The 10,474-nt window shown below is 42.2% G+C and overlaps 1 long non-coding RNA gene across 1 annotated transcript; it reads right to left on the bottom strand.

Moving 5' to 3' along the window:
• Positions 1-388: 388 nt before the first annotated feature.
• LOC109311451 lies at positions 389-10,009 on the bottom strand. The gene is made up of 3 exons (XR_002101503.1): positions 9,902-10,009; positions 8,422-8,425; positions 389-399 (listed from the first exon to the last, which is right to left on the bottom strand). It is a non-coding gene; the product is annotated as an uncharacterized LOC109311451 (long non-coding RNA).
• Positions 10,010-10,474: the final 465 nt, after the last annotated feature.

Genomic DNA, 10,474 nt, shown 5'->3' with positions numbered 1-10,474 from the left:
ATAATGTCAGTGTGATGTCGTAGGCATGATGGTCCATGAATTAAGAGGCAAGAATTTCTTGGGGTGATATCTTTTGTTGGACCAACTGTAGAGTTGGGATGGAGCTTGACAAGTGTTTGAATGCAAGACCTGATGAACAATGTCTTGCATCTGAAAGCTTGTCAGACTCTTATCCTGACTATGTAGTTGGTCCAACAAAAGAGATCACCCTAAGAAATCCTCGCCTCTTGCAAATATGTTAAATATATTTCTTTTCATTATTAAAAGATGGTTTATTTGGGGTAAGCGTCTTAATTCCCAAAGTTACATTTTGTCAAGAGGAAGGTATATTGTCATCAGTACGAAAGCTCCACCTGGACACAATACTTGTATGCAGAAAGGCATTCACGTGTAATTAGGCTTTATGTAGACGTGGGGCAGTTTGAAGAGCGTGATCCCACTCCCCCATACGGGGCCGAAATGGAGAAGTTCACCATCGCGCAGAGGATCAGAACGGTAACAAGTGCTGTCGTCGTTTCGAGCCTGCACTGTTCTGCCCTGGGTACAAATCTAATCGCCTGTACTTCCAGCTAGCTGGACTGTGGGCACAAGTCAGTTAATTAGTGGCAATGTTCATTAGACGGATGCACACAAATCATTTTCAGGGTACAGACTGTGCTCAGGAAAAGCGGCATGTCCATAGGCTAAAAAATACTTCCCCCACCATCATGTATATACCCGGAATATAGTCTATAATATGGAATTACTCGCTGGCACATTTGTACATTTCAATTTCCAATAAGCCGTGTTCTCTAATCACATGCGTTCTAATCTTTTACCACCTAGTCCCAGATTTTGAATTCAAATTTCCTTCTTTTTGTCTGCATTTAAAAATAATAATAATCATTTTCCATCTATTACAAATAACAATACAGATCCACAGACTGAATGCTGAAGTTGTAATTCAATCTCAGGGTTTGGCTGCCATTCATTGATACCTCGAGCTGTGCTCCTATTATTTATGACATCAGCAGAAACCCTCGATTGAATTGCAGCCTTATATTTAATTAGGGACTATGTATTATTTTGTATGCAATATCCAGAATTAAAAATAACCCTTTTCCACAGTATAATGGGGAAACGGCAGCAAAGTTTGAATATATATTCTAATTGATATTTCTTGTACTTACTCTAAAAGTAATCAAAACGTATGTTAAATATTAATTATAATATTTTTGCTGCATTGTGCACCTTGATTTATTGCTGCCTCTTTTTGGTTCACTTTTAATTACTGTATATTATAAGAAAACGAAGATTTTTTTAAATAGAAGAGTTATTTAGCATTGAAATTAATGTATAATTCAATACCAATCTTCCTAGCAAACTTTATATTACACATAATGAACAAAAGGTATATTTAACGCCGTTTGCAAGGGCTTTTTTTTTTATTTTCTCTCCTTTCGCAACATGCCTCCCAACTCTCTCCACATTTAAAAGTCAGGGACAAAGCTCATGAAGGAACAAAAGACCAAAATCAGGGATGGTCGTCGTCTTTTTTTTTTTTTTTTTTTTTTAAAAGGTACAGTTTCAAAGCCTTAAAAAAAAGATAGAAATCAAAGTGCTCTTGAATACAGGGAACATTTTTTAAAGGAAATATTGAACTGTTTGCTTAAAAATCTTACATTATTGCCTGCTTTTTAAACTCAATTCCTTTTTGAAGGAGAGCACCAGATAGGGACAAAGAGAATATTTTCATGCAAAAATCAGGCACAGGTACAGAGGCACAGCCAGACATCATTTCAAGTGGGCACAGGAATTTAATTCAAGTTATTCTCTCCTTTATTCTACATTTAACAAAGTTGAAGGATTTATCCACCTCTCTGACACTTGTGCAGACTTCACTCGCTAACGTTTGTATCCAGTGGCAAGTAAATATTGGGCTGGATTTTTGTCCACCTGAAATGGATTCTGGATAATAAACCTGGTGAGCTGACAAGTGCCGTGCTCCCTAGCGGACTTCTTTGGGAAGAGCTGCATTAATGTTAACCCTAAAAAAAAATTTGGAAAAAAGGAATCGCCGCCTTAGCCAGCACTGGCTGGATTCATCGTATTGAAATAGTCTTTAAGAACTGGCTAATTTTCTTAGGGAGGCAAAAGCATAACATTTGCGAGCGAAGAGAACATGGTGCAGCACTTACAGGTACTCAGGGACCACAGTAATGGGCCTGGTATTGATATCTAGAAGCAATAGAGATGTGATGTAAGGTAAAGTATGGGATCATCATTTGAATTACTGTGTTCTGTGCCCTGGACAGAAAATTGTGAGATGGGCCATTAGAAATGGCAGGAATAAACAGTAGGCTGCAATGTCTTGTGGCTCTTACATTAACTAATGTTAGTGTGTCCTTTAGCCCCAGCCCTGTAAAGAGTTCCCCAGTACGGAAGGTAACGCACAGGATAGGCAACGTACTCCAGGGAAGGTAATAATGCCTGGCGGCCCCAGATAAACTTTTAGTATCAGATCCCACTTTGCCAGAGAGAATGATTTTTTGTGTTGCAGAAGTCTTTATCACATCTATGGTATCCATGTCTTTAAATAGTTCGTTCTCAGTTGATAACATTGCCAGTCCCGTATAGATGCGATATTAAAACTTTATTTTTTTCAATTGTAATTTTTTTTCCCTCCCATTTTCGGGCTCCCTTTGCTTCCGACTCGCCCATGCCTGAGTCCAGGTCTGACGCCTGGAGTGTTTCCACAATTCATGTGGGAACCATGCACGTTACCCAGGTCCCACTGCAAGCAGGTAGTGAAAGGACTGGCAAATTGGAGGCTCCTCTGCACCTCTTTAGTCACTTGGGCCAGATCTTCAGCTGGGGTGAATGGGCATAACTTCACCAGCCTTTTACACCCATTGCAGATTTGCCCTGATATAAATTTAGTGATCCCTGCAGGTTACCACACTGCCTTGGCCTCTCAAAGCGGGGCACTGTAAGAAATGAATAAATTGTTGCTAGTTATATTTACAAAGGCATTATCATTAGCCTGCGAACCTCATCATCTTAGCGGCACGACCTGGTTTACTGAAAGATGAAATAAAAAAACCTGTTTGTTTCTAAATAAATAACAGATCCCACACTAAATCATCTAACATACTGTCTATTTATATTTCATAAGGACAAATGTTTCTGACAACTCTTATAATAGGTTTGTACAAGCATGCCATGTTCTTCCCAAGGAGGCTTCTTTGAGTGACATAAATTGCCATTAATGAAAATTTTAACAATTCAGGCTAAATAATTTTTTTAACTTTTAATGTGTTGAGATGCAACATAACATGGCAAGGCTAGCAAGAGCAGACACTTGTTTTGGAAATAAGTTGCAGAATATATTTATTCATAGGCTGAAATAAAGGCAGGCTGAACATTATATTTTAATAACTTCAGCTTGTTGGGTGGCTGTACAGAAACACTGATTGCTTTCCTTTAGTAAATACTAGGAGACACAGTGCTCCCTTGCATTTACAAAGTTTTGATACCTCTATGCATAACATCACAGGAGAAACACGAGCGCGGTGGCACTGCGGCAGCACATTATCATCAGATTTGTTTCGTGCTAACCTAGGTGATTTTATGTAAGATAATGCCACCGCAGAGTTCCACATCCTTGAGTGATACAGGCACGAGATTGCAGCAACCAATAGCAGGGCAGAAATACAATAATATTATGCTTTTGCGTATTTGATTTTTCCATGAGTCTGATATTGCAGTCCCAACACACCAGCAATGTATGAAATGACTCATATATGTAAAGGCAGTAGAGCTGGTTCTGTCCCATAAGTCAGATCATTCCTTTCATCATAAGCTATGTCTTTCATCCTTTATTTGATCTGAAATGCCATCATCGCTTTGTCACTCACCTTAGCCTTTCCCTAGAGGCTGGACCCAAAGGACATTGAAGTCAGTGAAAAGATTTCCATTGAGTTTGTGCCTAAACTAGCACAACAAATCTGAGGAAGATTATTAGAATTAAAAAAAATAAATAAATCACTAAATTGGTTCTGCTTTTGCCTTCTGTATAACAATATTAGCATTTAAACGTGAGCAATACACCTACAATAAGTGGTTTTCTGGTCAGGTAGCTGTCTCGACTTTTAGAGTTTACAAGAGCTGACAGTCATCTCTTTCAAATATACTACTGGCTTTCAAATGTTGTTTAAGACCATTGGTAACTATTACATAACAACTTAGTCCTAACTGAACGAGAGCGTCACAAGACATTCATATTTAAAACCAGCAAAACCATCCCTTGAAAAGCGGCCCTCCATGAATATCTGGAAATTGCTGCTTTAGAGCATAGTATGAATGCGGTCTCGTGTTTGGTTGCGTGCAAGAACTTATGGTCTAATATATCATGTTTGCAGGCAGAAAGTTTAACACGCACATGCTTCAATTAGCTGAGTCCTGTGAAGAACTTAGAATTTAATTTTTAAAGCCACCTTTAAAAGCTGGGTTGGTACCTATTGAATATTTGGGGTTTTTTAAGGCAGCGTCAGCTCGTTTCTGCTCTCTAAATACCTCCCTGACTAAAAAAAAATAAGCTTCACGCTGCCATCAAAATGCACATTGTTCTTGCATTTTTCTGGCAGGCCCCAATTCAATGAAGCACTTGCTCAAGTTTTTAAAATGTAAGTATATGAGCAGTCCCATTAAAACCAATATACCTGAAAGACGCTCACAGAGCTATTCACATGCTTACAGTTAAGCGTGCGGTTCGTTATCTCTTTAACGCATACACTTTCCAGGATGATGAGGCTGTAATCATGTACAATGTTGTGGTAACGGTCAGAAGTTGAGCCAATGGCATGCGTCTTTGAGGGCAGCAGGCTGCAATCCAGTGCGTCGGCAGGGTCCTGATGGTGCAAGTGAAAAGCAATCCGTTGAAGGAGACGGGGGTAAAGTTGATGAGACAATGCAAGGCTGGCTCTTAATTCAGGACTGTGAAACCAGTCCCTGCCGGCAGGCATCCACTAGTGCCACGAGGCAGAAAAACATGGAAATTCCCATCAGCGCAGTAGCGCTCGTGTCATGAGTTTTCTCTAACGCTGCACAAGGAATTATTGGTCATCTTCAGCCTTCGTGTCAACTGAGGGAAGTAGAGCGTCAGGGCTCTTAGACCAACATTTGGTGAATTAGCTGGGAAGCTTTTCCATTAACATGAATGGGTTTTGCACTGGGGTTTTGCTGAAGTTCCTCGAAAAGGCCTACAGTGGGTGAGATTTCCACTCGGTGAACCCTTCAGAAGAACCCTTGTAATTGTAGGCCTGTGGGGGGAAAAAAGCATGCACTGCTTAAGCACTTCATGAGGTCTGCATTAATCTGGATGGATCAGGTTACTGTCTCTGACACGTGAGTGACCAGAGAATTCATTTGACTTTGACAATACCATCCAAGGCAGTGATGTTTAGTGGTGAGAGGAGTCTGGGAATCAAAATCTTTAGGTCAGGGCTGTCCCAATGGTGGCCTGCAGGCCTCATCTCGCCTGTAACGGGGTAAAGAGAGGCCTGTGGGCTCCTGCCTAGCCACCGCTCCCACCATTGCTCCTCCGGCTGCAGTGGTGGCTCGAGTCCCTGGAGCTGGAGGGCGCAGCAGGAGGGGTCTGGTAAGCTCTTGGTCTGACTGGCAGGGGCTCGTGTGCTGCTCACGCAGCAGCGGAGGGAAAGGGAAGGGCTTACCAGTGTGGCAGGTGGTGTTAAAGTGAAGTTTCCCCAGGCAGCGGGTGTGGTCCTGGGACCCTGCACAGGATGCGGCCCCCACAGCATGCCACCTACATAGCGTGCAGCCCAGAGCCCACACAATTAGTACAGCAGCTACGAAGCTGGCACAGCCCTGCTGTAGATTATATCACTGACTCAGCTACTGTCTTGCTGCATCCCTTCGGGCCAGTCTCTTACTTTCTGCACGTCCGTTATGTGTGCTAACTGTGGGTAATATGTGCTTCCCTAATTTGCAAGTACCAGGATGAACGGTGTTAAAAGTGCAAACTAATCTAACATTTGTTACGTGAAGTTTCTTAATCTGATTTTATTTGATGCCATGCACGCTAGTTGCTAACATGTTGCTTCTTGTAGATTATACCGGCAGCAGCCCTTGCTGTTGGTGTAATGATGGCCCCAGAAAAGATCTAAGGCAATTTTAAGGTTGGCACACAGCAAACGATTGAAATGCTAAGAAACCGTTTCAGTGTGCTCCCTGTGCCAGGGTCTTCCATTGTCACCACAAGGGGCAATTAACTCTCAAAAGATCTCCTGGATCTCCTTTTACCATTCCTGCATGCAGGGCCTAATCTATGGGTGCAAATCTGTAAAGCAAGTTTGGCTGAAATAAACTTATGTTAATGCAACCAGCGGTGTTAGGGAAGAGGCTGTACAATTGTATCTGTATAATATTGCTGTTAGACTCAGATTGTAACAGTCTGCACCAGGGATAGGCAATTATTTTGGCTGGAGGATCATTTAAAGAGTTTTGGTGAGCTGTTGAGGGTGGCAATAGTAGCCCCACCCCTTGACAGGTGCCCTGCCCCCTGGTCACCACCTTGGGACTGGAAGTCCCGCCCCCTAACTCACCTCTTCTTGCCCCAGAAGTACTCTGGTATTTCTGCCCCCAGAAGTTTGGTGCGGTTCGGGGAGGGGTTGCCATCTTGGAACGGAAAAAAAAAAAACAAATCACATACTAAAAGTCAGACTTCTACTATAACGTATTTTAATTTTATTTAAAAAATTATTTTCATCCTGATTTGTGTGTGTTTGCAGAGTGTCTATAGAGACAATTGCATAATAGCTCAAAAATAAATATATTCTTGTATATTGTGTGGGGGTGGGTGGGTATGTGCATATGGTAGGGTGTGTATGTGAGCGCATGTGGGGTTTGTGAGGGAGTGTAGCTGTGGGGCGGTGAAGTATGTTGGGGTGTGGGTATGGGGAGGTTGCTGGGGGGTGGGCATGGTGTGGTTATGTAGGATTTGTGGGGTGTGAGGGAAGGTGGGGGGGTGGGAAACCCCCCAACATTCCTCCCTATTGGGCACAGCCCCCATCAGCATATGAATCATATTTCCCCCAGGATTTCTGGTCTCAGCTGCCAGCAGCCAAGGAGTTAATGCTGCCCCTATTCAATTGTGTTGTTGGGACTACTGGAGCCACTGTGTCCACACAGCCAGCAGGCAGCGAGTGAATGCTGCCACCGAATTGAGTGGTTTTGGCCACCACAAGAGACTAAAATCAGCATTTCAGCAGCAGCAGTGGTAGAGCATTAACTCCTTGGCTGCTGATGCCAACGCAGTGGCTCTGGCAGCTGCAGTGAGAAGCCCCAGTGGCCAAATCTGCAAGTGGGTCACCCACCCTGCAAGAAACACCGTTGTCGGGATCTGGTCCAACTCAGTCAACACCCTTGATCTAGAGGATAGACCTGCATTACATGGCACAGAGCACAGCATGGAAGATGGTTGCTGTGCTGCTATGAACAAAGACAGACTATTCGCAGGTCAGTTGAGAGCCCACCCAGCAGATCCTGCTGTTCTCCTCATCCCCAGTTCCACTTTGCAGTGCATGCGTTCCTCCCACCTTTACACAGCGGCTCCAAGCCCAGGGGGAATGATTCAATAAGGACACCACACCTTTGTAGTGAATGCAAATCTATTGTCAATTTTGGTGGGGTTTGGATGATGCTCATGGTGCTTGTAGTGATGGATGCAACGTAAGATTGAAATTAGCTAGGACAAAAATCCTCCTGTTGCATTCTTGAGCTGAGTTCTGGACACGGAGCTGCCATTTGGGAACCAAGCAAGTATATTCAGGTTTGAAATCTTTGAACAGTACCTACCTACATCTCTCTCTCTCTCTCTCTCTCTCAATAATGAGATATAGATAGATATAAATTTATTAATAGATATCTATATCTATAATAATATAATATAGATATCACTACCAGTAGCAATAAATAAATAGATATCTCAGTAGTATAGTATTTGATATGTATGTATGTATCAGTAGTACTATATATAGATAGATATACTATAAAAGTAACATATAAAAGTACTATATAGCACAAGAGATGATATAGATATATATTCTAGAAAAGGGTTTATTCAAGCAGACCACTTTATCTAGTTATAGTTGTGAAAAGTGTGCTACTAGATACCAATTTTTCATATATATATATTGGTTTCAGACAATAGCAACTGGGAGCTGTTTGTAACACCAGCTTCCCGTTGTTTATTTGAAAAATAATTAAAGCCAGGGGACTAATTTGCACTAACCACCACCTTTGCAACCATGTTCCCTTCCAGTAACTACAGAAATTATGGACACGGATGCCCGGTACAAAATAGTTGGATTGTGTCCTGACTATGTTGCTAAGTGGTTGTTCAGGTGTTTTGGGGATTAGAACATACCTGCTTGTTAGATTAAAAAAAAGAAAGCAGTCTGCTTCCCTAAACTTAGTTACCATCTTTCCTGTCTTGTTCAGGTTCTAAAACTGAAATCAGAGAGACGGATGCATTAACTGGGAAGTCATTCAGACTCGGTTGTTAAGAAGTTGCAACACTTAACGCTGCCTACATGAACACCGTCTGTGTGTTTTGGTCTGTTGCAACGCCCAGTCTCTCCAAAACCACTGAATGTCCCCTCTAGCATTACCGTAACACGGGCTAGCAAGGATCACAGAAGCCTCAACAAAGGCTCTTCTTGCCTGCATCTGGCATAGGTTGCTTTGACCTCGGCTGTAGTTGTCACGAGTTTTTATAAGTGCCAGCCACTGAGTTTCACTGCAGTGTGTCACATTGGATCCAGGTCCTTTTAATTTTTTTGAACAGTGCCTTTTCTGTATGTTTGACATTTGTATAAAAAATACATGCAGGCATGTACAGCAAAACCATAATGAGGAGGCATAGAGGAAGTGTTATAACGGTGAATGAATGAACCAAAATGAGCCAGTCAACCAAAAAGGTTTGTACCATTAACATACTGTCCACTATCCATAGCTAAGTAGCTACCTCCATCTTACTGTCTTGCTAAGCCCTCACTACATCACATCTAATAGGGGGCCCCCAGTCTGTACGGAAAACTGCAGGGAGGGGGAAGGGGGGCATCTTGGACCTACAGGTTTCTCATTAGTCTGTAAGTTTTTTAAGTAAAAGCCGCATCTTATTTCTGTTTTAGGAAAGACTTAATCCCCTATTATTATTATTTCATGATTTCTAACAACCACAGTAAGTATTGAGCCTCAATAAACTGGTTTATAGTCTCACCTCTGCCACTGGTGAGACTTATGAGCTTGGAAACCTTACCTAAGTTCTTTGGCTGAATTGACCCACGTTTAAAAGCACAGTGAGTTTTAAAGGAAGAAGCGAGCACTAGGCCCCCACATGCACACTCCCATGCACACTTGCTCAGCTCATCCAGAACTTGTCTGTGCCTGGTGTTGAGCACGGTTTTTGCTGTGATGATATTCCAATCTGAGAGTCAGGAGGAGAGGAAGGGAGCCAGGGAGGAGTTAGTGGGCAGTTAAGTCAAATCCGGAGCCAGCCTAGTGTATCCTTTCTTCTCAATGATCCATAAAGCATATTCTGATTAGAAATCTTTTAAGGATGAGAATATTAGATAGATTGAAAGGAAGCAGTTCTTCTCTCCCTGTTAAGATTTTTTAATCGGCTTTGAAAATCACACCAGGAAGCTTTGGGCTGCACTTAGTGTTGTTTTAAACTTTTCTGCCCTTCTTATTCTTTGCGTGGCACTGTACAACGATGGCTCCTGTCTTGCATGGCAGCCCTGGGCAGTTCATTTGTTTGTTAATGTGGACTGAAGTACCCAGTTTTACTAACAGCAATTTAGATATTATCCCCAACGAGCCCCTAATCATTTGTCTGTACAGTCAGTCCTCGACTTGCAACGTTTCGAGTTACGTTTCGCACGTACAATGTTTATAAATCGATACCCTGTTTCAACTTTCCGACGTCAGTTTTGACTTTACAACACTTGATGCGCCGCCCATCTCCCATCTGTTCAAACTTCCTTGGACACTTTCTTTAAGAAAGCAAATGAGACTCCAGAAAAACCTGCAGCCAGGTCTGCTGAGAAGACTCCAGCCAAGAGCCCTTCAAAAAGTCCAGCCAAGTCACCTCAAAGAAGTCCTTCCAAATCAGTACGATTGCTATTTACAATATAAATACGTTAATGTAACTATGTTACTCATCTGTAATTGATTGAGTACAAAATTCTGGGTTATTTTTGGTGAAAATAGGGTATCAGGCCTCAGTTCAGGAACAATCCCCCATTTATAACCTTGTTTCCTATGGGAAAATCGGTTCCGAGTTGCAACGTTTCACTTTAAGATGAACCAATTGTGTCGTAAGTCTGAGGACTGCCTGTATTGGGTTCTCAAAGCCCTTCTAGTCAGAACCATTTGTACGTCTGTGCAGGTCTTCCAGCGCTTTCTCACTCTC

Source organism: Crocodylus porosus, unplaced genomic scaffold, assembly GCF_001723895.1.
Source record: "Crocodylus porosus isolate Cpor-Errol unplaced genomic scaffold, CroPor_comp1, whole genome shotgun sequence".
Classification (NCBI taxonomy): Eukaryota; Metazoa; Chordata; order Crocodylia; family Crocodylidae; genus Crocodylus; species Crocodylus porosus.
This window is presented reverse-complemented; position numbering and strand designations above follow the sequence as displayed.